Below are 26,797 nucleotides of genomic sequence, written 5' to 3' on the forward strand. Positions count from 1 at the left end.
GAGAGGGCTGGAATCTGGCCTGGCCCGATATCCAAAAAACAATCATGAATTAATCAGGAGCCCCTTGGTTTTGTATTATTACAGCTTCTGTCACAATAAACATCATGCATGGTTGGTAGTCAAATCGTTGTAGTAAGCGGTAAGAGCAAATTCCTCTAGGTGTGTCTAGGTGTGTCTCATTCCTCGTGCAGCTAACTCTTTTACCAATACCTTCACAGAGCTATCAGAAACAGGCCAATTGCATTGCTTTGTCAAAGGAGTAGCCATCCTTAACGAGTTAATGATGCCATTACTCCCATTATTCAGGCTACTGCAACGTGAACTACAGCAGTAAACTATTGTTTGTTTTCCACAAAGATGTGAAGATCACACAGAAGCATCTAGATTTTGATGGTGCAGATGCATCTCCAGGAGTTTTTAAGATGTCTCTTCCAGGAGTCATTGAATGTAAGGGTTTATCCAGCATTTCCTACATTAGTATTCTGCAAAGGGAGTGGGTTTTGGGTTTACTATAGAAGATGTGAAATGGGAAGTCATTTTAGGTCTTTCCTGAGACAGCGCATGCACTGTAATTTGCAACACATTTTGTTGACTAAAAGTGGACTTGGAGCCCGCTGCTTACAATTCGTTGGCTTGTCAATCTGATTTGCTAGACCTAATTGGTCACTGTGTGCAGGTTTTAGTTTCTTTTTGTCTGTTTCTCCCTTACGTGGAGCACTGACCAAATACTGATTGCTTTTGTTTGATTAATGTCCTTCCACTGTTCATATTGGCATGGACGTACTTTTTTCTCTTCTTCCTTTATTGCTATTGTTTTTTGTTCAATGTGAAACCTCCTGTGCCATTGCTTGCCCCCTCGCCTTTTGTTGCTTGTTCAGTTGTTGTTGCTTCTCTGCCCGTCCCCAGCTGTTGCTTGCCCCCCTGACATGCACCCCTCCCCAACCTGTTGTTGCCGCCCTTCCCCAACTCTCTTGACACAAAAAAAAGACATTGGCAAAGCCAAAAAGCTCTTGCATTCCCAAGTGCTAGTAGGTGTTTTCAATGTGTTTTTAGCCATATTGTACATCAGCGCAGGGGCAAGCAATGGCACAGGAGCGCAGCTGCTGTACAGCATGGTCGAAGGGGGGGGGGGGGGCTGAGGGATAGGACATGGCGAGCGTTCCCCATATCATAGTACTTTTTTCATTTATTTTCAGTCGAGTGCTGTACAGTGGTTAATTTGTAAAATAAAAAGTGGCGGGGCTCTCCTCAGGAGGCAGCGATAACAAGACAAATGTGCTGGTATAAACTGCCTCCTGACTAGAACGCCGGCACTTATTAACCTGGGGAGGACTTGTCCTAATGGGTAGAGCTGCCGATTTCTGAGCTGGGGAACCTGGTTCGATTCTTGTCGTGGCTCAACATCCTGTGAGTCTGGGGAAAATCATGTGCCTTATAAATAAGTGTGTCCTTAACTGGTGCTATAAGCACCGGAAAGCACCCCCTCAAATTAAGCACTGCTGTACAACATGGTTATGAAAGAATATTGTCAAAGCCAATAGATCTCACATAGGCAAGGCCTGTTTGCCAATGCTTGTTGTGTGAGAAGACACTAGCTTATTTCACTAAGAATCCAGTACTGACCCTCTGATATTCGACGTCCCTGCCATCTCACTTGTTCTTGTGTCCTAGGGCCCCAGATATCTCAAGTGGGCAATTTCAATGAAATGAAATGTGATTTGTAGAGCGCATGGCTGCCCGAAAGCGTCCCAGCGCTTGCCTAGGGTACCCGTCCTGGTATTTCCCTGCGAGATAACCCATTACTGGGCATCCCCAAGGTGAAAGCCAGGCATCCCGCTGCGAGGGGCCGTTGTGGAGATTAAGCAAGCTATTGCCCAGATTTACAGAGTGGGACTCCATGATTGGAATAGGCACCGAGGCGAGAATTGTCAGGTCCGGGGAAATTTGAGCCCAAGACCCGCCGAGGCGGGGAATTGAACCCTGGTCCGGGCCAGACCTCTGCATCAGAGTCTGCCGCTCCAACCACTTGAGCCACACTTCTCCACAAGGGGTCCTAATGTATCGGTCTTTCTCCCTACTCTACTTCCCTTTGATTAAACATTTTCTGTGGCTGGTGTGTCGCATTGTGAGCCTGGGATCATACCTTCTGCCCACGCTTCTGAGCCCCCCTTTGTGTTTAGCCCTATGTTTGCCCCCACTGCACCTATGATTTCCAAGGAGCAAGATTTGGTTGTGGCAAGAAACAACTGCAGCTAGACAACACCAGGGGGTGCTATGCTCGTGTACTCATAGCATGTGTCTTTTCTCATGGCTCACAGGTCAGGCTCATCTTATCTCCACCACCGGGACAGTGACCTTGGGAGGCACTTACCCTCACTGCACTCTTCACTCTTCAGCTGTCCTCTTGGTCTGTCTGCAGAAGAGGGTTCATGTATTCACTGGGCCTTTTGTGTGTTTACATGCTCTCCCTTCTGGCCATGCCTAGCACTTTCAGGGGCCCAGAAAGAGCTCCTCGTAGGAACCAGTAAGACATAGAGCGGACAAAGGGGGCACCAAAACGAACGGAACTAGTACGAATCCGCACCAGGCACTGCTGGCCACCCGGGTCTATTTGTGCACAAATAAAAGACTGTAGCTGTGTGTAACGCGTGAGGACGTGTGACTAAAATCAGAGGCGTGTGGTTCCCTTCTCAGAATAGTAATCTGCGCTAGCCAATCGGGAGGGGCGCTTGGAAGATAATTCGACGGTTCTTTGACTGATTGGTGCAGGTTCCAGGACAGGAATTTGATGAATATATAACAGGAAGAGCCAAGTTGGGCTCTTGTGCTTGTGTGAAAAGTGTGTGGCGTGACCTGTAACTGGAGCAAAAGGCTTAACCCTGCAGTGGTGGGCTACAACCCTCGGCATTTTGCAGAGTTATTGATGCCGGGCCTTGTTTAAAGGAGGATCTCTTTGCTCAGGGAGGCAGGATTACACGTTATGTCCTGCTGTGGTGGGATTTGTTGGAGTAGAGTCAATTCTATGTGGACTTGAGGTTTACTATTTTGAGTACGTAGATCTAAATAGTGGTGCATTGTGCTAAGATGTAAATGTGAATATCTCGCTTCCAAAGTGATGCTAAGTTCCGACATGACTCAGTGCGACCATTGTGGGCTTATAAGGCAACTGGCATATAACACAACTGAGGTAAAGCAAGTTAAAATTATGCCAGGATCACATGGTGTGATTAAGATGGAAAACGTGTCCTACCGATTAGATCGTTAATTTCCAAGATGGTATGGGCCTGGTGTGTGCGGGTGGAGCTCAAAAGTCTGCTTTTTGTATTCCAATTCACTTTATTTCTTAATTAAAGTGGAGTGGAGCCTTAGATAGAGTTTTAACGCAACTGCAGAGTTATAATGCCCTTTTGCTGTCTTGAGGAGAAGAACACGGAGTCACAGGAAACATTTTTCACTTTGGTGTGACATGTTTATTCTGGGAAAGAGAATTGGCCAAGTGGCTTAACTGGCAGATAGTAGAACTTGGATTAGGGTGACCAACTGGCATTGGTGCAAATTCAGGACGGGGAGTGTAAAAATTCAGGACAAAGGGTCGAAATTCAGGACACAAATTCAGGACAGGAGGTCAAAATTCAGGACAAAACTTCAGGACAATTGGATACGTTTTACATACACATCAGAGGTCGCGCAATAGTATAGAAGTAAGCCCAGCCATATCCAAACATATTCAACAATTTGCAAACCTATCCATCATGTATCCTTCCATCTATCATTACACTCATCCATCCTTTCACTCATCCATCCATCCATTATCCATCCATCCACCCATTCACCCTATCCATCTGTACACTCATCCATCCACTCTTCTACCCATCCATCCATTCACTCATCCATCCATTTACCCTTTCACCCATCCAGCCATCCTTTCACTTACTCATCCATCCACCCAGTCACTCATCCTTCCACCCTTCCACTCTATCAGTCATCCATCCATCCTCCCTTTCTCTCTCCATCGACCCTTTCACTTAGCAATCCTTCCTTCCATCCATCCACCCACCCATCCATCCATCTACTAATCCACTCATGAATCCATCCATTGACCCTATCACTCATCCATCCTTTCTCTCATTCATTTATCCTTTCACTCCTTCACTCGTCTATTCATGCTTTTGTCCATCTACCCTCCCTTTCACTCACTCATCCATCCTTACATCCACACTTTCACTCATTTGTCCACCCATTCAACCTTGCATTTATCAATTCATCAATCCATCCATCATTTCAATTATCCATCCACCCACTCACTCATTCATCATCCACCTTTTCACTCATCTATCCTTCCACTCATCCATCCACCCTTTTACTCATCCAGCTACCCTTCCACCCAAGCATCCAGCCATTTACCTTTTCTCTCTTCCATCCTTCGACTCATTCATGTGAAGTGTGGCTCACTGGTTAGAGGAGGCATACCCTGAAGCAGAGGTCAGACCCGGGACCAGGGTTCAATTCCCGACGCGGCAGGGTCAGAGCCCAAGTGTCCACGGACTTGATAATTCTCACTTCGGTGCCTACTCGAATCACGGGTTCACACTCTGCAACTCTGGGCAATAGCTTGCTTAATCTCCACTACGCCCCCCCGCGGCGGGATGCCTGGCTTTCACCTTGGGGATGCCCAGTATGGGTTATCTTACAGGGAAAAGCCAGGACGGGTTCCCAATGCAAGCGCCGAGATGCCCAAGGGTAAGTTGAGTGCTATATAAGAGCACACATACATACATACATCAATCCATCCATCATCTCTCATTATCCATCTATTCAATCTTTCATTCATCCATTCACCCTTTCACTAATTCATCCAGCCATCCACTCATCCCTTCACTTACTCACTCGCCCAACTTTTCATATTAATTTTGAGCAGAGCCTTTTTTGACAAGAGGCCCATCAAGAACTTCACCCTCGCTGCAGGAGCCATTCCAAGCCTGGACAGAAGCCACCCAGGGCAGAGACAGGATCCACCACAGGAGGGGGACAGGAGCCATCACAGGCGGGGGGCAGGTGGGGGGACAGGAGCCATCACTGGGGCGGGGCAGGAGCCATCACAGGAGGGGGGACAGGATCCACCAGGGTGGGCACAGTGGTGGGCATGCAGTATTCTAGTATAATCTTGGTCTCTTCCAGGGTGGGGTAGGGCTCCTCGCCTCCTCCTGGACAAGACAACGAGAAGACATGCTTTTTCCAAAAGGTTAGTTTTGCCAACCCCCACTGTGATGTACAGTACTTACAGGAGATGCTCCAAGAGAACTGATTTAACTGATTGTCCTCCATACTTTGTTAATTAGTGTGGGTGCGATTGCGCCATTTCTTAATTTTATTACATTAAGACTGCATGTTAGAAGAACCGAGGTTTAATTACAATTTAGTGACAGTATTTAAGCTCTGTGAAGAGAACCAGTGCTGCACAGTGTAATCAGGGCCGGTTCTAGGATGTTTGGGGCCCTGGGCAGAAATGGAATGTGTGAAGCCCTCCTAAATCGCAGAAACATGGCGCATTCAGGGCTGTTTGCATCTGAATAGATGCCCCTCCTCCTGAAGCTGCTGCCCCTCCCTCTCAGTCACCTTCAAGCACCTCTTTAACAGCTCATCAAGGGCTGGAGGTGTGAGGGTTGCCATCCCGCTGTGCTTCTCCAATGCTGCAGGGTATCTGAGCTTTGCATCAGAGTCTAGAAGGGAGGAGGGTGGAAGCTGTGCCTGCTTTAGGGATGTGCGACCGGTGCCCGGGGTTAAAATTACGGACAAATGGCGTCCGTTAAAGAATGCTTCAAGGACAACGGACAGACGGCCGAAATTACGGACTGTCCGTGAGATTTACGGGCGGTTGGTCACCCTAACTTGGATACCTGACAGAATTATTATCTGCTTCCGTACTTGTGCACATTGTGCTAATGGGGGCACTGCTGTGCCGCCATTTTGAGTGGCCCCTTGATTTCGATGGGCTCTGTACCGCAAGTATGGGGTTTTGATTCTGGTGCAAAAAACGAGTCTATGCATGAAAACGAAGTTTTAATGAACCGCCACTAGAGGGCATCAGATTCCTTAATTTGCCTGGATTGAGCAATGGACTCGCTCAGGATTAAAGAAATAAACTGCTGCTCTCTTAGTTATATTGTGTTACATGGTATTGATATCCGCACCCTACTACCACTGATTGGTGCATGTCTGAGTTGATGTGGGATCTCCTGCAGACAGCAGTGTCGGATCACAAACATTTTTGACTGTCGCTATTTCATGTCCCTGATAGTAAACGAATGCTGTGCTGCTCCAAACACCTTTTATTCCTGTACTATGAAAACAGGTGGAAACGTGGGACAATATTTGTTGTGTGGTATTGTCGTGGTGATATGTTCTGTATTTTTCTGATGCATTATTGCAAAGTGATTTTGTAGGATTGCACTACAGATGTCCAGCGATCTGCTCGGTTATGTTTTAAATTTGTTAACTTTCTTTCTGTATCTTGTTTTGTTATGTTCTGTGGTTTCATTTAAGATATGTCAACAAAAGCTGCTACATTTTCAGCCAGTAGCAGCATGGACCTTTTAAGTTCCTGTGACAAGAAACCACTTATTGGTGCCCAAAATGGTACAATAGCGCGGCTCCAGCTCTTCAACTACTTAAGACACAAGTCATCCCAAAACTGTGGCAGATACAGAGTCTAACCTTGGCACTCCCAGTGCTCGCTTTATGTCATATCTCTAATTTCCAGTGTTTGTAATGTCTCCTCTCCACCGGTTCTTGTAACCATCAGTGCTGCAATGTCCCCAGTGTCCTTATGTCCCAGTTTTAGTGTCCTGTGTCTGTCTCCCACTGACTGTGCCCTAGTGTACAATTCAGCCTGCTGTCTCCCGGTAATACCTTATAATTGACATGGTTGGGTCTATATGGGCAGGGGCATAGCTTTGTCAGTAAGACTAGGGGTGTTTGAGCTTCAGATTTTCCGACAATCAGGGTGAGATATATTAATCTTTACATGAGAAGCAGTGCATGTAATCCGATCCATGACCAATATATTTCCCTTTAATTTTAGTGTTGCCCTGCCCTAAAAGCCCCTCTGTTCTTATAATCAATTATTTTTCATATGCTCTATTTGCCGATTTACTTCTAAGTTTTCTAGATACCCCCTTATTTACTTTTTTCTGTCTTTCAAACACCCTTATCCCCCCTCTCCTTCTTTAGGAGCCCAACCCCCCTCCCTGTGTCGTAGAGGAGGACCTATCCCCTCTCACCAGCTGCTGCTCAATTGGCTGCTACTGGAGGCAGCACCCCACGGGGATTTCAGAGCTAGTCCCACACCCACACCAATTATTCAAAACCTGCTTATAAGTAAGCATTGAAACCAAATCCAGAACAAATGAAAAATTAGAATTAAGGGAAGAAAAGAATAGGACATAAACCAGAGAGAGATGTTGTAGTCATGTATCCAACCCTAAAACTAATTTACCCCTCCCCCTCTCCCCCACGTTACCCCTGCTTCTTTAACTTGTGGAACAATACAAATCCAGATCGAAGTAATCTAAATATTATCTGAAGGCCTGTTTTGCCATCTGTCAATTGCATCCTTTGCCTCCTGGTCGGTCGAGAAAAAATACGATTGATCCCCACGTAGAACTTTCAAGCGTTCAGACTCCTGCAAAAATACTTGTGCCCCACTAGCCTTTAATGGATCAATCAATTGGTGCAGCTTCCACAGTCTGTCCATTGTCACTTTACAAATATCAGACTGCACAAAAATAGTATAAGAACTAACAGTCACCGGGGAGCTAGGATAGGCTCTTAAGATACCGCCACCCGAAGCAAAAATTGTCCCCCAAAAAAATCAGAAATGGCTTTGGGTAGCGGGATCCCTGTTTATATTTTACCAGTGGAAGCCTGTGTGCTCTTTGTACCCGGCAGTCCCAGTCCCCCAAATCGGGGAAGGCCTATTGAAGAAGCTGGCGATGAACGCTCTTGGATTCGACCCTTTCTCACCTCTGGGACACCGAACAGCCTTAGGTTAAGGCGCCGCTGGCAGTCTCCAAAGCTTCTATCTTAAACTGAAATGCTGTAATATAATCCTTATGGTTTTGCAGCAAGCTAGCAACTTAGACGTTAGTCTACTCAGTGATCGCCACAGCCTGCTGCAGTTCCGCAATATCATTCGTAAGTGTCCCGACCTTCATATTCACTTCCTTTATTGATTGTTGGTTACTTTGATTATCAGCACTGGTTTGAGCATAGTATTCCTGTGCTTCTAATCGCTGGTCATTTAAGGCCTGGATGATCAAAGAGTGTGATGGCTGCTCTAAATATTGAGCCTTCCAACTGACCTTTCCCCTTTGCCTGTTGCAATGTTCTGGAGGACGTAGAAACAATCTCCGAATCTGAATTGTCAGTACCTATTTCAACCATTTCTGCACCGTCAGTGCCACCAGATGGACTAGCCCCCGATAGCTGTGATATTATAGTTTTGACCCCCCCCCCTTTGCTTGAACCCACCGTCGGAGAGGTATTTCCGCTGGAGGGTCTTTTGCTCACGAAGAGATGGTATTGTCATGCACATTATTTATTTTCTTTGCTCCCCCGCTGCTTTAAATGTGGCATTCTTCTTTTTGTTAGACAAGTTAAGTGTCTCTCTTTTTTGTATTTTTCTTAGATTCCTGTTGAACAACTTGAACAGTTTGGATAGCTTGTGCCTTACAAGTTGTTGCACAGTCACCAATCAGTACCTGAGGAGCCGTTTGCCTCTCACTTTCCCCATCGGAATCCCTACTTAGAGAAGCAGCGGCGGAGGTCGTGTCAGAATTCATGACAATAAAGCTATCAAAGCTTGGAATGTTATATGTCTTAATAGAATGAAACACCAACTGGTTTATGAAGAGCTGAACATGTATAATCCCCAATTGGTGTTGCTAACGGAGACGCATTGCTCATATAAAGATCAGGGTCTTCTTAAACATTTGGGCTATGAGAACACAAGATACATCAACGAGGGGAACTGCTGTATTAAAGCACAGACAATTTAAGTGTACGATATGGAAGATATTGTCTGATCAGAGAGACAGATGGGCAATTGCACAGTTGGAAATTAGGGGTAAGAAATTGGTTTTCTGCTCATTGTATGGTCCTAATATTGATGATTTTACAGTTATTGATACTTTGAATATGGAAATGTTAAACTGGGAGCGGGTTGTAATGGGAGATTTTAATTGTGTTATGGATTATAATATAGACGCACCTAGACAAGGAGCTATTCATAGAATGCGGAAGACTCGTGCAGCGATTAAAGAACTGGGACGGCTGCAATCTATCAGAAATATATGGAGGTACTTAAAACCAACCATCCCAAGGTACACAAACTATTCTGCTCCACACAAGCTGTATTCTAGAATAGATATGGTATGGGTGTCGGATCATATAATGGCGTCATCAGATATAGAAATATACCCACGAGTTACCTCTGTTCACAATCCTTTATTATTATTGTTTAGTTTAGAAACCGAAAGCAGGACACTCAGACCACTTTCTTTTCCTAGATATCTTCTTTCAGCTAGTGGCTATTTGGATAATACTAGGAAACAGCTTGAATTATTTCTCAAGGAGAATATAGGCACTGCCTCCTCATTTATGGTTTGGGATACCATGAAACTGTTGTAAGAGGTATAACTCAACAATTTATATGGCAACAGAATAAAGCTCGGGAAAAAGCAAGAAAGGAGGCTATTCAAGCAGGTCGAAGAGATGAAGAACTACATTCAGCGGCAGTTCGATTTGCTAAAAATGAGAAGGAACAGGTGCTTCTTTCCTTGATGGATGCTAGATCAGCTATAAGGAAAGCATTTAGGGAAAGAATTGCGGTTAGATACCATAAACATCGTTTGATGCAATACGAATATGGAGAACAAATACGTAAAGTTTTGACTTACAAAGTGGCAGAAGATAGAGCTAAAGTTCAAATAAGAAATATAAACGGAGCAAATAACACTCAGTATCACATCCACAGGGGATTTTAGAACAATTGTCCTTGTTTTATAGGGAGTTATATACTCCAACCGTAGATCCTGGAGAGGAGATGCGGCGGTTCCTTCAGGGTAACATTTTTCCAACAGTGAGCGACAAAACATCTGCTTTAATGGAGGTCGATATCACGACGGAAGAAATAGATTTATATCTTCCCTGCCATCTGAAAAGGCAGATGGTGAAGATTCTATACCTATTGAATTTTAAAACAATTTCAAAGATATCTTGACTTGATTGCTTAGATTAGTCATGCAAAGTATAGCTGCTGCAGGAAAGATACAAGAGTCCTGGCATATGACGCAGATGGTCTTTAAAAAAAGGGTGCGCCCGCTGATGTGTGGCTCTTATTGGCCAATCTTGTTGATTAACGTAGACGCCAAGATCTTTGCACAGATCTTAGCGAATCACCTTTCACAAGTTATGCCTGGGTTGGTGTATCCTTAACAACATCGGTTTATCCAAGGCAGGGATACCACAGCCCATTTTAATGTGGCAGTGGAGGCATTTGATATGGCTGGAAGGAGTGATATGGCTGGAAGGAGGGCAATTCCTCTAGGTAGGATTCGTTTAGACGCCGAGAAGGCTTTTGATAGAGTAGGATGTTTTTTTTATGGGTTATACTTGATAAGTTTGGGTTCAAAGGCCAATTTAAGCAGTGGATACAGGCTCTATATGATAAGCCTCAATCCAAATTAAAATACCTAGGGTCGCAGTCTACAATTTTTTCGATTCACTCTGGCATAAGATAGGGGTGTCCCCTCTCCCCTTTATTATTTGCTCTACATATCAAGCCGTTTATATGTGCCTTGCAGTCTGAACTTCAAATTATGCCATTAGTATTGTGTGATATACCACTTAAGGTTATTGCTTACACAGATGGCATTGCGGTGAACCAATTAAAGCCATTATAATCATTCAGGGTGAAGCTGCTAAGTTCGGCTCTATTTCAGGATATAAATTAAATATTTAAAAAATACAAATACTACTTAATTTTAAACTGGAAAAATCAATTTTTGGTGTTTGCTCTGTAGTTACTTATCTTGGGGTTAGGCTGTTTGCGCAGATAGACAAGATATTCTTTCTAAATTACAAATCTTTATTGAAAGATACAGTTAATATGCTTAAGAAGTGGCATAAACTTCTGATAGGTATACTAGGGTGTTCCAATATTATAAAGATGAAGATTTTGCCCAAATTCTTGTATTTATTTTGATCTATTCCTTTGAGGGTTCCAAAATCTATTTTTAAGAAACTGGAGGGAGTCTTGGGTAGTTTCATTTGGGGATACAGAAAAGCTCGGCGAGCTATTGATCTGTTAAAGCTTGCATATGAACAGGGAGGTCTTGACTTTCCCAATTTAAAACAGTACTTTTGGGCTGCTTTTGCTGCCCATTTTCATAGCCTTTTAAATCCCGTAGTATAAAAACTATTTTCATCAATTTATACTAGGAGAGGACAGCAATATGTATTTATACAGGTCCAACGACCCAAGCTATTTCAAGAGAGTTAAGTTCAAGACTATAAGGGATAGTACATTTATATGGTGTGCTATATCTACTAGATGCAATCTGCCATTTTATCTTGATAAACTTCCCTTATAGGACAATCCGATATTTCCGGATGTATTACATGATGTCAGCAAACGCTGGATTAGGTATGGGTTTACATGCCTAGGAGATCTCTTTGATTACAATGGCGTTGTTTCCTTTAAGAATCTGCAGATGCAGTATAAATTGTCTGATCATATGTTTTTAAAATATTTACAGATCAGGGATTATTTGGTGAAACTTCTAAACTTGACAAAATTATCTAGGTCTGAGATATGGGAATGTCTGTATAGTACGAAAATAAAATCTGTGATAAGTCATATGTATAAATGTATTCAGCATTCTAGGCCAAACGATTCTGAAAGATTGGCGGGCGTTGGAGAAAGGCTCTGGGGACAGAGGTTACATCTATTGTTATTGAACAAGCGTTGAACACTATAGACAAGTCAGTGCATTCCGCCAATCTGCGATTGCCACAATTTCGCACTATATGTTTGTTATATCACACGCCGGAAAAAATATCTAAATGGCTTACGACTGGCTTGGGTAGTGATCGGACAAAATGCCCCAGGTGCGATCTGTATGCGGCTAGCATTACGCACATGTTTGCAACCTGTCCTGAATTAGAGACATATTAGCAGCAGATGGTCCAAGTATTCTCTCAGCGGTTGGAGATAGTGGCACAGTAACGGTCATAGAAACTATGACGGGTTTTAAGATAGTGGATTATAGACTTACTCAACTATCTTCAATACTGCTAGTTGCTGCTAGATTGTTTATAGCCGGGTATGGATTTCTATAAAAACCACCCTCTATAAAGGATTGGAGGCTGTTGCTCAAGGAAACTTATGAGATGGAAAAAGCTCTAGCTAAGGCAAGGGGTACCCGCTCTCTGATGACGTTAAATGCAATATGGGGGCTCTTGTTTTAAACATTTTTGTTTCTGGTATAATTTTATTTGAGCTATAGATAGCTGTTATTTTCTGATGCTCCCCTCTGTTCTGTAATGTTACTTATTGCTTTGTTTGTTTTAAGTTATTTCATTATGCTCTCTTGCTGTTATCTTTTGATTATGTAATCTGGTATAAAGTCATTGTCCCACTTATTGACAATAAAAAAATATATATTTAAAAAAAAGTAAGCAGTGCATGAGGGGGGCTTAAGGGCCAAAGGAAAGGGAAAGGAGTGTGGGGTACTTAAAGCACAGTATTTTGTAAAATACCCATGTTTTAAGACCTTCAAAACAGAAGAGTGCGTGTGTGTTTTTGTCTGAGTATTTAAAAATCCCAGGTGAAATCCAACAGGCACCTTACTATACCTGACTGAAAGCTCCTGTACCCAACTATTTACTAAATAATACATTTACTAGGGGGATGTAACACCCCAAACACCCCCAGGAAGCTACGCACCTGTATTTGGGACGGCTTAATCTTCATTCTGTATTAGATTTGTGCAAAGGCCTTCAATACGGTGGAAGCTCTGGGCCTGCTGTGTCACAGAAAGGCCTGATTCCGGACTGGCCTGCCTACATGTGATGCAGGAAAATTCACGTGGTTTAGCCCCATTCATGTTCACTAACCGGGATGCTGAGCACCTCCTGTAGAAGGGCCCCACACTGATGGAGTCCCTGGCTTTATGGAGGTGTCACAGATAGGTAGATATCAGGAAGTAACTGTGCATGATTGCGAAAGATGGAGAGAGGCTGTGTTCCTTGCATTGCTCGTTAGTGTAGAAGAACTGATGAGATCATTAGAAGGTTCCAGAATAGGAAAGTTTCCACGCCGAAAGTAGTTTATTATTTTTAAAAACAAACTTACGCTTTTGGAGTTTGTTTTAAAAGATATCTGGCTATCCATCATGTTTGATGGAGCCATCCGTCAAACTTTTCCAACACTGTCAGGAGTCCTCCACCACCATGGCTGCCTTTACTCCATTTTCCAAACCCTAAATCAGGCACTTTGTTCCGTCCCTGATGTAATGTAATGTAATTCTTTATTGCACGATTATCAAAAATCATTGTAATTAAAAACAATACAATCATGAATAAAAAAAGCCCTTATTAACCAATTAATGTTCAACTGTACACACATAAAAATAAGCTCATTTCTATGACTACATGCCGCACTGGAACATTGATACCACAATTGCACATCTTTTATCACAGTTATAAGATATGATAGTCGAGTTCGGACTGAGGGAGCAGCGGCTATCAGAGGAAAGCCATCCCAACATCTGCCCGATTTAGTGGGCAGTCAGATGGGATTTTATTTACTGCCCAGCCCAGCCCAGCCCAGCCAGTATATCCTGGTGGTGAGCAACGGTACATAAAGAAAAATTAACCCCACTCCATGGGTGGAAACTCACATAGTTTTTTTGGGGGGGGGGAAGAAGAGTGCTATGTGCACTCCCTACGTGCTCAAGTGTGTTTGGCCGGCCGCCTCAGGCTGACCACAACACACATGCGCACTTACGTTTCTTCATCCCAACTGCATTGAACAGCCAGGCTGAGAAGCCCCCACAGACTCCCTGGCTTGAACAGAGCATCTTTCTAGCTCGCTCAGGCCAATCCCCACGCTGCTCTGCAGCCCGGGATTGGATGGGAGTCTATCCCAGGGGCTGCTTGGACCAGGTGCAACACGGGAGGTGGCCGGCAGCGCCGTCAGGTAAGTTAATTAAAAAAAATATATATTATTACTTACCCCCACGCAAACCACCCTCCCTCCGCGACCCCTCCTGCGTTCCCTCCACCCGCCCTTACACCCTTTGTTTGTGGTGGCCGCCACTGAAGAAGTAGAGAAGGAAGATAGAGATAACGAGATAGGTAGGTTAGGGAGAGATGCAAGATAAATAGAGAAGGGTAAAGTAGCCACAAAGAAAGACTCAGGGAGAAAGAAAGGGGAGTCGGAGGTAGAGATTTTGAGAGATAAGTAAGGGTTTAGAGTGAAGTAGAGCAGTAGAGAGATCTAGATTGAAGGAATGTAGAGAGAGTGTTGGGGTACACTAATCGGTGTGGTAGAAGGTGGCAAGATAGCGATGGAGAGAGATAGAGAGTGATGAGAGAAAGGGAATTAGAAAGGTAAAGACAGATGAAACACAATAAGACTGATAAGTACAGAAAGAAGTGAAGTAGAGAAAAATAACGTAGAATAAGAGGGATGAGGCAGAGACAGAGGTATATTAGACAGATGAAGGTAAGCTGAAGATATCGAACTAAATGTTAAAGTGGGCCTGGCCTTTGTCAGTAGGTGGCTTTGGTGCCTCTCCAGCATCTAGCCGAGGCTGTAGGTCCCCTGGTTTGAGGTAACCTAACCCAACTTCTAGCTCAGCTCCAACATCACAGCAAGTTCTAAGTGCAAAGTACGGTTGCCATTAGGGACGACAAGCAGCATCCAGTTAAGTGCACAAGATACATACCCAGTGGCGGCTCCTCCACAATGGCAGAGGAGCATCGCCCCACTGCCTGGCTCAGAGCCAGCAAATATATTTAAAAAAATGTTCTTGCATCGTTTTATGATGCATCTGCTGGTTCTGAGCCAGCACTGTAGGATGGGTGGGCCCGAGGCAGGGGAGGGGGGAGGAGGAGTACTATGTGCACTCCCTAAGTGCTTACTTGTGTTTGGCTGGCCGTCTCAGGCCAACCAAAACACACATTCACACTTAGGTTTTCTCCAGCCCAGCTGCATTGTGCAGCCGGGCTGGAGAAACCCTACAGACTCCCTGCCGTCTTTCTAGCCCGCTCAGGCCAATCACCGCGCTGGACAGGGAGTCTGCCCCAGGGGCTTCTGGGACCGGGCAGGAAGAGAAGTGGCGCAGCATGATGTGACGCTTGAGGCGGCTAAAGGTACAGTATTTCTAACCCCCGCGCGCGCGAGCCTCCTGTGTTCCCTCCACCCAGCCCACCACTCTCTGTTTATGGCGGCCACCACTGTACAAACCACGTCTCGTAATGGGCTGAGATTTCACGTTTTGGCAGTTTTATAGTAAACGTGGAGATGGTTTTTCAAAGCATATTGCATTGGAGACTCTGTAGCGCTGGATCCAAGGTCAAAGGCCCCCATTTTGAGCAGTGCAGCTAAGCGATGAACCCATATTTCTAGCCTACCATCAAGATCATAGCACATTCAACGAGCGGGGAGATAGGTACAAAAAGCAGCCGGTGAGATGCACAAGTTAAAATGCAGGCCATGTAACGGTTAAGGATTTTTCATTCTATATTTCTTCTTTCTTTGTTTCCATTTTTATTTCTGCTTTTCTTGTCTAATTCTTTCTTCACTTTCCTCCTATTGCACAAGTTACTTACTTGTGTAACAATACATCTGTAAGAGACATTAGTTAGTGATAGATTCCTTACCTTAGGAATAACCCCAGGCGTCAGACTAGATACGGAAAAGTTTTTCTGCTTCGCAGTACCTCTGCGTACCAGTAGGTGGCGTCCTGCGGCTCCGCGTCCGTCACTGGTGTCGTAGGCACAGAGATGAAGTCACGGAGAGTACTTAGGCGCCACCCATGCGGGCTGACGTCAGTTCTGTACACAACTATTCCGCGCCGAAACGCAGAGCCATGCAAGAGTCTGACAATTGGTGCATAAAACTAGGGCCCTAGAAGGGGGATGACCTTAACCCTAGTAACCAGTTCGCAGAACGGGGAAAATGGGCGGGCGGTAAGGAATCTATCACTAACTAATGTCTCTTACAGATATAGCGTTACACAAGTAAGTAACCTGTGCATCTGAAAGAGACACTTTAGTGATAGTAAGTAAGTGAACTTTATTTGTTGATTACTTAAAATCAGTACAATCTGAAAAAATAAAACGAAATCAGATTAGAATTATACAGATACAGTGTGCTTTTATATCTAAGCCATAATTGTTTGTTTAACTACAGTTCATCAGTTTACTAATAAACGATTAGCAGCAGAAGTTACAGTGCCTTGTGCTAGCAGTTAGAATTGCAAGTAAACTTTTTAGGTTTGGAAAGGGTACATGGTATACAACACACCAAGTAGCAGCAAAAATTAAAGTGCCTTGTGTTAGCAGCTAGAATTGTCAAGTACATTTTTAAATTAAAAAAGTATACATGAAATAACATCCAGCATTATGGATTTGCATTAACCCCTTCCGTGCGGGCGGAATTCCCCGCCCATGCTGACTCCGCCTTGCGCGGGCGGAGTCATGACGGAACGGTTCCGTCATCCGCACAGCTCACCCGTAGTGCATGACGGAACCGTTCCGTCAGCAGCATGGAAGGGGTTAAACACAGTACAGTACCTAGAATTCAACCCACTGTGTAGCAGCAGAAATTAAAGTGCCTTGTGCTAGCAGCAAGAATTGTCAAGTAAACTTTCAGATAAAAAAAATTAAAAAAAATTCTTACATAAAATACAATCCACCATTATCGAGTTGCATTCAATACAGTACGGTACATTAATACTAATACATTTTAACCAAGCTTAAAAGAGCCCACACTCTCCCTAAAAACATTTAAAACCAATATATCATTGCCACTTTTTAGATAATTTTCATAGCAGAAATTTCTTCACTAGAAATGTCTATATCACAAAGTTTCTTTTCAGCTATAAAAATAAACTTAACAAATTGGTAAATGAGACGGATGGAAGCACCACTTACAATAATTGCAGTTCACAAGATCTTACTCCCAGTTCATTAAAAATGGGCTTTAAGATGGTCTTCCGCTCTTCTAACAATTTTGGGCATAAGGTTACTATATGCAGTAGGGTTTCCTCACACAACCCACATAGACTACAAAGGTTGGATGGCCACTTCTTCTCCCTTTTTGGAATTCCATCTTTAGTTGGATATCTCCCAAAACTTAATAACATGAATTTATTATTAAAAAAGGTTTTAAATGGAGCAACAAATAAGGTTGTGGAGCCAGTTTACAAAAGGAGTTAGCTATTCACCATAGATGTTTTTTTCTTAATTCATCTTTATCCATTATAGTAGATGGTAAAGCAGCTGATTGATTACTTGATTTTTTGTAAACCATTTTACTCCTCACTTCATCTACTAAATTGGGACAATCAAAATTAAGTAAACACTCATTTAAATAAGTTTGCCAACTACTCGCATATTCACTTTTTATTATCTCAAGCCAACACTGATTTGCTAAAGAACCCTCATCAGCTCGAGACAATGTCGATAGGGACTTTAAAAATGTAGATTGTCGGGCTAAAATCTGTTTCTTTAGACCAAATTCTAGTCTTATATTGGCACGAATAATATATCTGGGGATCCTAAAAACGGATTTATATGTCCTTAATTCAATATCATGGAACCATAATCCAGAGATGGAATTAACTTTGCTTTCATAACCTTCAGCAAGTGATCATAATTTGGGCATAATGGCTTATCTCTCAATTTTCTAAAAGCAAATAATAGCGATGTGCCCTTAGCTTCAAGGTTATTAAAATGCTGCCTAAATGACATACTATCATCAAATGTGATTCCCAAATATTTATACGATTTTACACATTGAATAACCAAACCATTAATATTTCATTCTATTAAACCTAGTCTGCCTCTTCCCAAGGTCATTATTTTTGTTTTTTTATTTATTTATTTATGTTTAGACCATTTTGTGTGACATATAGGTTAAAATAATCTATTAATCTTTTCAGTCCTGTAACAGTTTGGCTGAAAAAAAATGGTATCGTCTGCATATTGTAAATATTTAATCTCTTTACGCAACATAGCGGGAGAGTGGGCATTAACATCATTAAAATGGGCTGGGAGATCAGACATAAAAAGATTAAAAAGGCAAGGAGCATAAACACATCCTTGTTTCAAGCCAATATTAGTCTTAAGGCGACGAGTTGTGTGTCTTCCGTCGCCTACTTTGATCTGTACCCATGTATCAGAGTATAATAATTTAATCATCTTTAAAAGGGTGTTAGAGATACCCCAATAAATTAACTTCGACCATAGTAAATTTCGAGGCACAGAATCAAAGGCGGCTTTTAGATCAATGAAACAAATATACAACTTTTGTTTCCTGTATATGGCTCTTTCGCCTAATAATGTTAATAAAATCAAATTAGTATAAGTCGATTCTCCCTTTCTAAAATCGGTTTGTAAATTAAGGAACAAATCCTCTCTCATGGCCCATGATTCCAATTCTTCCAGCAGACAACTAGCAAATATTTTCGCTTCTACATCTGTTAATGCGATTAAGCGATAATTTGCAGGGTTGTCCTGGGGACCACTTTTATAAATTGGTTAAATAATGCTTCCCTGCCATGATTCCGGAATTAAGCCTGTTTTAAGCACATTATTAAATAGGAGAGTTAATACCTCTGGCCACTGTTTTAAGTTTGCTTTAAAAATAGCGTTCAGAATTCCATTCGGACCAGGTGCTCCATTTGATCTAATCTTATTTATTACTTTTTTGACTTTATCAACCGACCATGGCTCTTTATCAAGGGAACTTAATGGTTCAGAGGCACTTAAGTCTGACCCACCATTTTCTATTATCTCTAATTGGCCATGATGAGTAGTATTGATTTTATTATCATCGTACTGTGGGTCCGGAGGAACAGATTTAGGATTATTAAAAAAGTTTACCCAGCTTAATTCTTCAATATTGTCACTAGTACTTCTATGATTACCAAGTTCAAGATTGTTAATAATACTCTAAAATAACCGTGAATCTTTAGATTTACAAGCAAAATTTAATTTAGACCAAGTTTCTTCATAATATGCTTGCTTAGCCTTCCATATTTCGTTCCTGTATCCCTTTTTCAATTGTCTTAATTTGTTGGAATATCGCAAAATTAGATGTTCCTTTTGCTTGCCTATACAGTGCTCCTATTGTTTTATTGAGACTTCTTTTAAGGTATAGCAAACGATGGGAAAACCACCCAGGTTTCTTTGCAGTCAAAGTATACCTTGAGGCGGTTTCAAATTAGAAAAGTTAGCCCCAAGAGCGAAACATAAGCGAGGCCAAAGAACAACCATAGATTTCCCTTCAGCAGTAGCATCTCGGACATTTAAAATTAAACGGGAAAGGACTTCCAAAATATCTTTTTCAGTTCTCTCATTCCATATTAACCTTTTAAGGTTAAATGGTGTAGAAACAGTCTTGATTATTCTAGTTTCTGGTAAATAATCAAAAGAAAAAGCGAGAAGAATAACTTGTGGGTTATGATCGCTCTCAATCCTTGGTACTACCTGATAACTTTGTAATAGGTTAAAAAGTTTATCAGAAATTATGGAGTAATCAATTATAGAGGAGCTACACGTTTTATTAAACGTTGGTGTGTTATCTTCATCTTGCATAATCTTAAGATGACATTTTATAAACTCACAGTTGACCCATTGGGATAACATTTTTGAATATGTATTCAGTTTTTTAGACGAAAAAAGATGCATGTTAAAATCACCAGAGATGACTATCATTGAATCTAGATGGTCGTAATATAACACTTTCACCATTTCCCATAGACATGAAAGTTGAGTGTATCTAACCTTTTTTTTAAAAACTTAAATAAACATTTTAAAAAATAATTTGTTTGGAAATTAATTTGAGACACTGTATCCATTTTGTCTGAAGGTCAATCTCAAAATGATTAACATCCAAATTCAAAGAAACAGATAGAAAGGCCGCCACTAGGACGACCAGTAGAGGCCTCACGAGTAGCCCCATTCAAATATTCAAAATATCCAATAAGGGGTTCACTAAACATATTCCAAGTTTCTTGTAGCATTAATATGTCAAAGGTTTTTAAAAATCTTATTACATTCAAATCTTCAAGAAGTGATTTAAAACCATTTGTGTTCTAAGAACAGATTTTCAGGGGAAAACCGGCATCATTATTTCTTCACAGAGTTTTCATTTGTTAATATCGATGGATAGTGATAGATTCCTTACCTTAGAATAGATACCCCAGCAATACCAACCCGGGTGGTGAGTCTGCGAACAGGATTAGACCAGAAAGTCACAGAGCACAGAACGGTCAAAGAAGCCGTCTCTTCGGACTGGACTGTCAAGACAGTAGTGCTTGGTAAACGTGTGCAGCGAGGTCCACGTAGCTGCCTGACAAATATCCTGCAGGGGGACACGGCATCCCAAGGCAGTAGTGGCCGCTGTTGCCCTGGTCGAATGGGCACGCAGCCCCACAGGAGGCTCCTTCTTGGCCAAAAAGTAACATGCTTTGATGCACAGAACAACCCACCGGGAGATGGTCCATTTGTGCACCACCCGACCTTTTTTGACACCCACTTAGCCAACAAAGAGTTGATCATCCACCCGGGACTGCTGTTTATGCTGTAGATAGAATGCGAGCGCACGTTTTGGGTCCAGGCGGTGGAACCTCTCCACTTCTCTTGAAGGATGCGGTGGCGGAAAGAAGGTGGCCAAAGTGATGGTCTGCCCGATGTGGAAGGGCGTGACAACCTTTGGCAAGAAAGAAGGACGGGTCCTAAGAACCACCTTGTCTGGATAAACAGAAAGGAAAGGAGGTTTGGAAGAAAGAGCCTGGAGCTCACTCACTCTACTGGCAGAAGTGATAGCTACCAGGAAAGCCGTTTTGAGAGTAAGAAGACATAAGGGACAGTTATGAAGGGACTCAAAGGGAGTGCACATCAGAAAAGTCAAGACAAGATTCAAGTCGCACTGTGTCATTATGAAGGGTACTGGTGGAAACCTATGCGTAATGCCTTTAAGAAAACAGTTAACAACCGGGGACTTAAAAATAGAAGGCTTATCTGGAAGCCGTAGAACGGCAGAGATGGCCAAAAGATAACCTTTGAAAGCGCCCACAGCAGAGCCCTTCTGGACCAAAGAGAGAAGGAACAGAAGAACCTCAGAAAGCGGGGCAGAAAGGGGATCCACAGTCTTAGCTGCCACAAATTTGTTACACCTACAGGCGTACACTGTTTTGGTGGAAGGATGCCTGGCTGCCAGAATAACATCACAGACTTCGGGAGGAAGATTGAAAGGTGTCCACTGTCACCGCTCAATCTCCAAGCATGGAGGTGGAGGCTGGACAGGTTCGGGTGGAGGACCGTCCCCGGCTGCTGCGACAGAAGATCCTCCCGAAGAGGCAGATGAATTGGGGGGGGTTGTTGCTCATACTGAGTAGCTAGGGATACCAAACTCTTCGAGCCCAGTCGGGAGCCACGAGAATGACTTGGGCCCGGTCGTGCCTGATCTTCTTCAACACTCTGGATAGAAGTGGTATAGGCGGAAAGGCATACAATAGACCGCAGCTCCACTCACGACGAAAAGCGTCACCGAACGAGCGCCACCTTGGAAATTCCAACGCGCAGAACCGATGACACTGCGCGTTCTCTTCGATGGTGAATAGATCTAACCAAAGCACTCCCCACTGCAGAAAGAGACCTTGCGCCAAGTCCAGGTTCAGACGCCATTCGTGATCCACCATGCACCAGCTGCTTTGTTCGTCCACCCTGGCGTTCAGAGAAACTGCCAGGTGTTCAACCACCAAGGTAATGCCTGGATGGTCCAGCCATGTCCAGAGGTGCAGAGCCTCCTGACAAAGGGTCCACAATGCCAACACGCCCTGTTTGTTGCAATACCACATGGCGGTGGTGTTGTCCGTGAACACCTGCACCACACTTCCCCGGACAGAGGGAAGGAATGCCTTCAGTGCAAGCCGGATCGCCCGCAGCTCCAGAAAGTTGATATGGAGCCGGGACTCCGACGGAGACCAGAAGCCTCTGATCTCCACTTCCCCCATGAGGCCTCCCCATCCCAGGAGAGAAGCATCCGTCACCACTGTGTGCTCCGGTTGGGGAAGTGAGAGGGATCTGCCAATGACCCAATCACGATTAGTCAGCCACCACTGCAACTGTTGTGCAGCGCCCTCCGAGATCTGGACGTGATCTGACAGGTTGCCCTGAAGCTGTGCCCACTGGAACTTCAGGTACCACTGCAGAGCCCGCATATGCCATCTGGCATGCGTCACCAGCAGGATGCAGGAGGCCATCAGGCCCAGAAGCCGGAGGCTCATTCCTGACTGAAACCCGTGATTGAGGCTGAAAGAGCGGAATCATAGCCTGAATATCCCGGACTCGCTGTTCGGGAGGATAAACCCGAAACAGTGTCGAATCCAGAACCGCTCCGAGGAAGGGGAGCTTCTGAGAGGAACTCTGGTGCGACTTTAGCACATTGATGGAGAACCCCAGCAAGTGCAGGAGGTCAGCCGTAGTCTGGAGGTGGGTGACGACTGCCTGGGGCGAGCCCACCTTTGACAGCCAGTTGTCGAGGTAGGGGAAGACTGACACCCATGACCTGCGACCACCGCCATCACCTCCGTGAACACCCGAGGGGCACTGGTAAGGCCGAAGGGGAGCACGGCAAACTGAAAAAGCTCCAGGCCTACCGTGAACCATAGGTAGGTGGTGACGTACCCTGCCACCCGCAGACGTGGGGTGCCCCCTGAATGGCAGACTTTGCCGCATCCTTGCCCTCTGCAAACGCTTGGGAAAGGACAGCCTGGGCCTCCTCAGAGCACTGAGGCAGAACCTCTGCCACCAAATCCCACACTGAGTGGGAGTAACGGCCCAACAAGCAGGCGGTATTAACCGATATCAACCCCAAACTGGCCGTGGAGAACAACCTCTTGCCATATTGGTCCAGTCTCTTAAGAGTCCTTATCTGGCGGGGCCGAAGGAAAGGCACTCTGCGATGTCGAGGCATGAATGACCAGGCTCTCAGGCATGGGGAGAGAGGTCAAGAAGGCGGGATCACCAGGCGCCGGACGATGACACCTAGCGACGTTCCTATCCATCTGTGCCCTCTAGGGCGGCCGCAACCAAGTACCCAAGAGGACTTCGGTAATGGCCTCATTGAAAGGGAGCAGCGGCTCTGACGACGTAGTAGTCGCCTGGAGCACCTCCGTAAGGAGTTTGGCCTTAAGGGCCACCGTCGGGAGGTCGAGATGGAGAACCTCCACGGCGCGACGCAGCACCATAGCATAGGAAGCCCTTTCCTCCAAAGTAAGTGGAGGGGAGGCAAACCCCGGGTCAGAAGACACATAAAGTTCACCCGCATTTTGAAGGTCATCCAACCAATCCTGCTCGGAGTCACACTGCCACGCAAGGGGGTCATTGGAGCCGTCCCAGTCCTCATCTGGCTCTGGGGTAGAAGGAGCAGGCCGCGGCGGCCGGGCTGGAGCCTGAGAGGGGGTCAGCGGTGCTGGAAGCCGAATCCCAACGTGGATCCCAAGTCGGAAATAAATGGTCCAGGAACCGAGGCAGGGGCAGGATAAACGACACCCAGTGTGTGGCCTGTGGCGGCACTGGGGCCGGAGCCACGGGTGGGGTCGGAGCCAACGGTGCTGCACCTTGTGGCGCCGGAGCAGAGGGCGCTGGATCCAGTGGCTCCGGGGCTGGCACCAGAGGCGGTGCCACTGGGCAAACAGGATCTGGACATGGGACGCGGGCCCGCAGGTGGGCCTGCGGGAGCCCGAGGCCTAAAGAGGCAGTCCATGACAGCAAGAAACTCTTGCACCTGTTCGGGAGTCGCCGATGGATCCGGGTATAGCGGGTAGGCCGCGGGACACCCAGGCTCTGGAGGAGCCGCAGGGGTAGAGCACCTGTCCCCCACGTCCGCCTCCGGGGAGCGACGGGGGGACGTCGGAGAGCGAACGCGCTTCTTCAACTTCTTTTTATGGCGTTGCTTACTGCAGTCTGAAGGTGAAGATCTAGAGTCCGAGGAGCGACGGCTCCGGTCCCGCGAGCGGTCCTGTGAATGGCCCCTAGACCCGGAGCGGCGGTGAGAGGAGTGCCGGACCTCCAGCAACTTCCGGCACCGCTCCCGTAATGCATTCGGGGCCATGGCACGGCAGTCGCGACAATCCCAGGAGTCATGGTCAAGCTCCAGGCAGTAGAGGCAAACATCATGGGGGTCCGCCACTGACATATTACGGTGGCACGACCCGCAAGACTTAAAGCCGGGCATACCTACGTGCACCAGGAGACACGAAAAAGAGACAAAAGTCTCAAAAAAGTGGTCAAAAAATGACCAATGTAAGTGCTCAATCTGGATCTGTGCTTTCGGCGCGGAAAAAGAAAGAACTGACGTCAGCGCGCATGCGTGGCTCCTAAGTACTCACCGTGACGTCATCTCTGCGCCTACGACGCCAGTGACGGACGCGGAGCCGCAGGACATCACCTACTGGTGCGCAGAGGTACTGCTAAGCAGAAAAATGTTTCCGGATCCAGCCTGACGACTGGGGTTATTCTGAGGTAAGGAATATATAACTAAAGTGTCTCTTTCAGATTCTATTTTTTTTCCATCTTTTTTTTCCTCTGTATTTTTCCCATTTACTATGCTTCTTTACTTCTTTGCTGTTATAAAGTATTCCCTTATTTCTTTTTTATTTCAGCTTCTGTCAAGTTAAGTAAAAACTTTATTCGGCTGCAAGACTATAAAAGATGCACAGCACAAAATACATACAAAACCTATTAAAATGTACAGTATAAACATTTAGAAAGACTCCTGGCATGTACAACTCAATGTCACATATCTTTCCTGATCTTAATGGCAGCACAAATATAACTGATGACAGCATGGCAAACAAATTCAAAGGATAGACACTGTAAAAGCTTAAATCTATGTTTAGCGGAATGACAATCAAACGAACATAAAATGGGACATAAAAATATTTTCCTAGGGATCGAAAAAAACTACACAGAAACATAAAATGCAAACACAATTGCTGGCTAGTACCGTTACAGGGGCAGCACAATAGGGATGGAGACCAACTTCCCTGGGACTGATGAGCTACCAAAAAATGGATAAGATTTAACCTAAAACGTGTTAAATAAAAACGGTGCTCAGGGATAGGTATCTAATCCAGATAAGATCCGGATCCGACCGAGTGGGCTATCTCCATGTGGTAGTTCACTGTAGCCATATCTGAGAATTTTTAGAGCAATTTAAATTACTGTTGCCCAAATAAAAGAGATTGAATCAAGGCTTTTGAATTTCTATAAATTTCATTTGGCGAATAAAAAAGTTGTGGCACATCCAATTCTATAAAAGATTTTCGAACACAGGCCTGCCTAGGGATGTTTTGGGCATGATCTTAGGTAATACAATCAGAAAGAACAAAACGTGAACAATTAGTGTGGGGTGAGCTCCAGACTTTAACCCAATGTAGAAGTGGGGCTAATTAAACTGTGTCTTCAATATATGGCAAATTTACCTCAACATGAGTGAAAGATTCCGAACTGCTACAAATCTAAAGATACATTTCTTTTCTACTGTTTGAAGACGGGTAGAATTTGTATACCCCCACACACCTGCCCCGTAGGTGCCCAAAGAGAGACATTAGGCTTTGTATAAAATAATGAGGTACCTTATTGGTTTGTGTTTGAGCTTTCTGTGAAGCATGAAAATTGCATCCACCACATTACCCATTTTGAGCACCCTTTGATCAATAACATTTCCCAGTAAAGGTGGCAGCTCTGGCTGTTAAGCCACATCTCATATTTTATGCCGGTGGGAAGATTTCGGCATCGGACATCTGTTCCCTATACCACTCCCCTCCGGAACCCCACCCCACCCCATCACATAGATAGAGGACACAATTGCTCAAGCATGGAGGTCAGCAGAGTTGACAAATGAAACTGCGGCATGAGGGGGGAGACACATTGATGTGAAGATGAACCACGGATGGGTTTGGATAGCAGAGGCTCAAAAAGCTGCATTGCATTGAACTTTCATCCTGCCTGTTGGCAGACCAAGGTTCACGCTGGGTGTATCCATGATACCACGCCACACTCAGCCATCAGTGCTGGCTTGGGTTGGCATGCATGGTGGCGAGGTTGGTTTATTTAGGTCTCTGGTGGCCAAGGCTAGGCCACCAATTTCTCTACATATACATGTAAGTTTAAATGAACATGAACCGTTGGTGAGTTTGGTGTGGGCGTGGGTCCAGGGGCATAGCTAACAGGCCTTGTTTATTTTATTAGTATGCGGCTATGTACTGCATTCATTTTTTTTTTTTTTTAACATCATTTTTATTGCATCACCAATATAATTGTACAGACAAGATAATCAAAATTACTAGTTCTCTGTGTACAAGGAAAGTTACTGTCCATTGCGTTCTTGTTCGGGAGGTCCGCCCCTTTCCCAGGTACGGGTAGCCTCTGTCCATGAGTATTTCTCGTACCACTTTACACTGTCTGACATTAGTTGTACTAAAGTATCGCT

General features: G+C 44.5%; 1 protein-coding gene across 1 annotated transcript in view; it reads right to left on the minus strand.

The window, feature by feature from the left end:
* The window catches only part of EFHD1 (EF-hand domain family member D1), a 343,907-nt gene that overhangs the window by 24,627 nt on the left and 292,483 nt on the right, over nt 1-26,797 (minus strand). The gene's annotated exons all lie outside the window — the stretch shown is intronic.

Source organism: Lissotriton vulgaris, chromosome 11 (assembly GCF_964263255.1).
Source record: "Lissotriton vulgaris chromosome 11, aLisVul1.2, whole genome shotgun sequence".
In the NCBI taxonomy this organism is placed as follows: Eukaryota; Metazoa; Chordata; class Amphibia; order Caudata; family Salamandridae; genus Lissotriton; species Lissotriton vulgaris.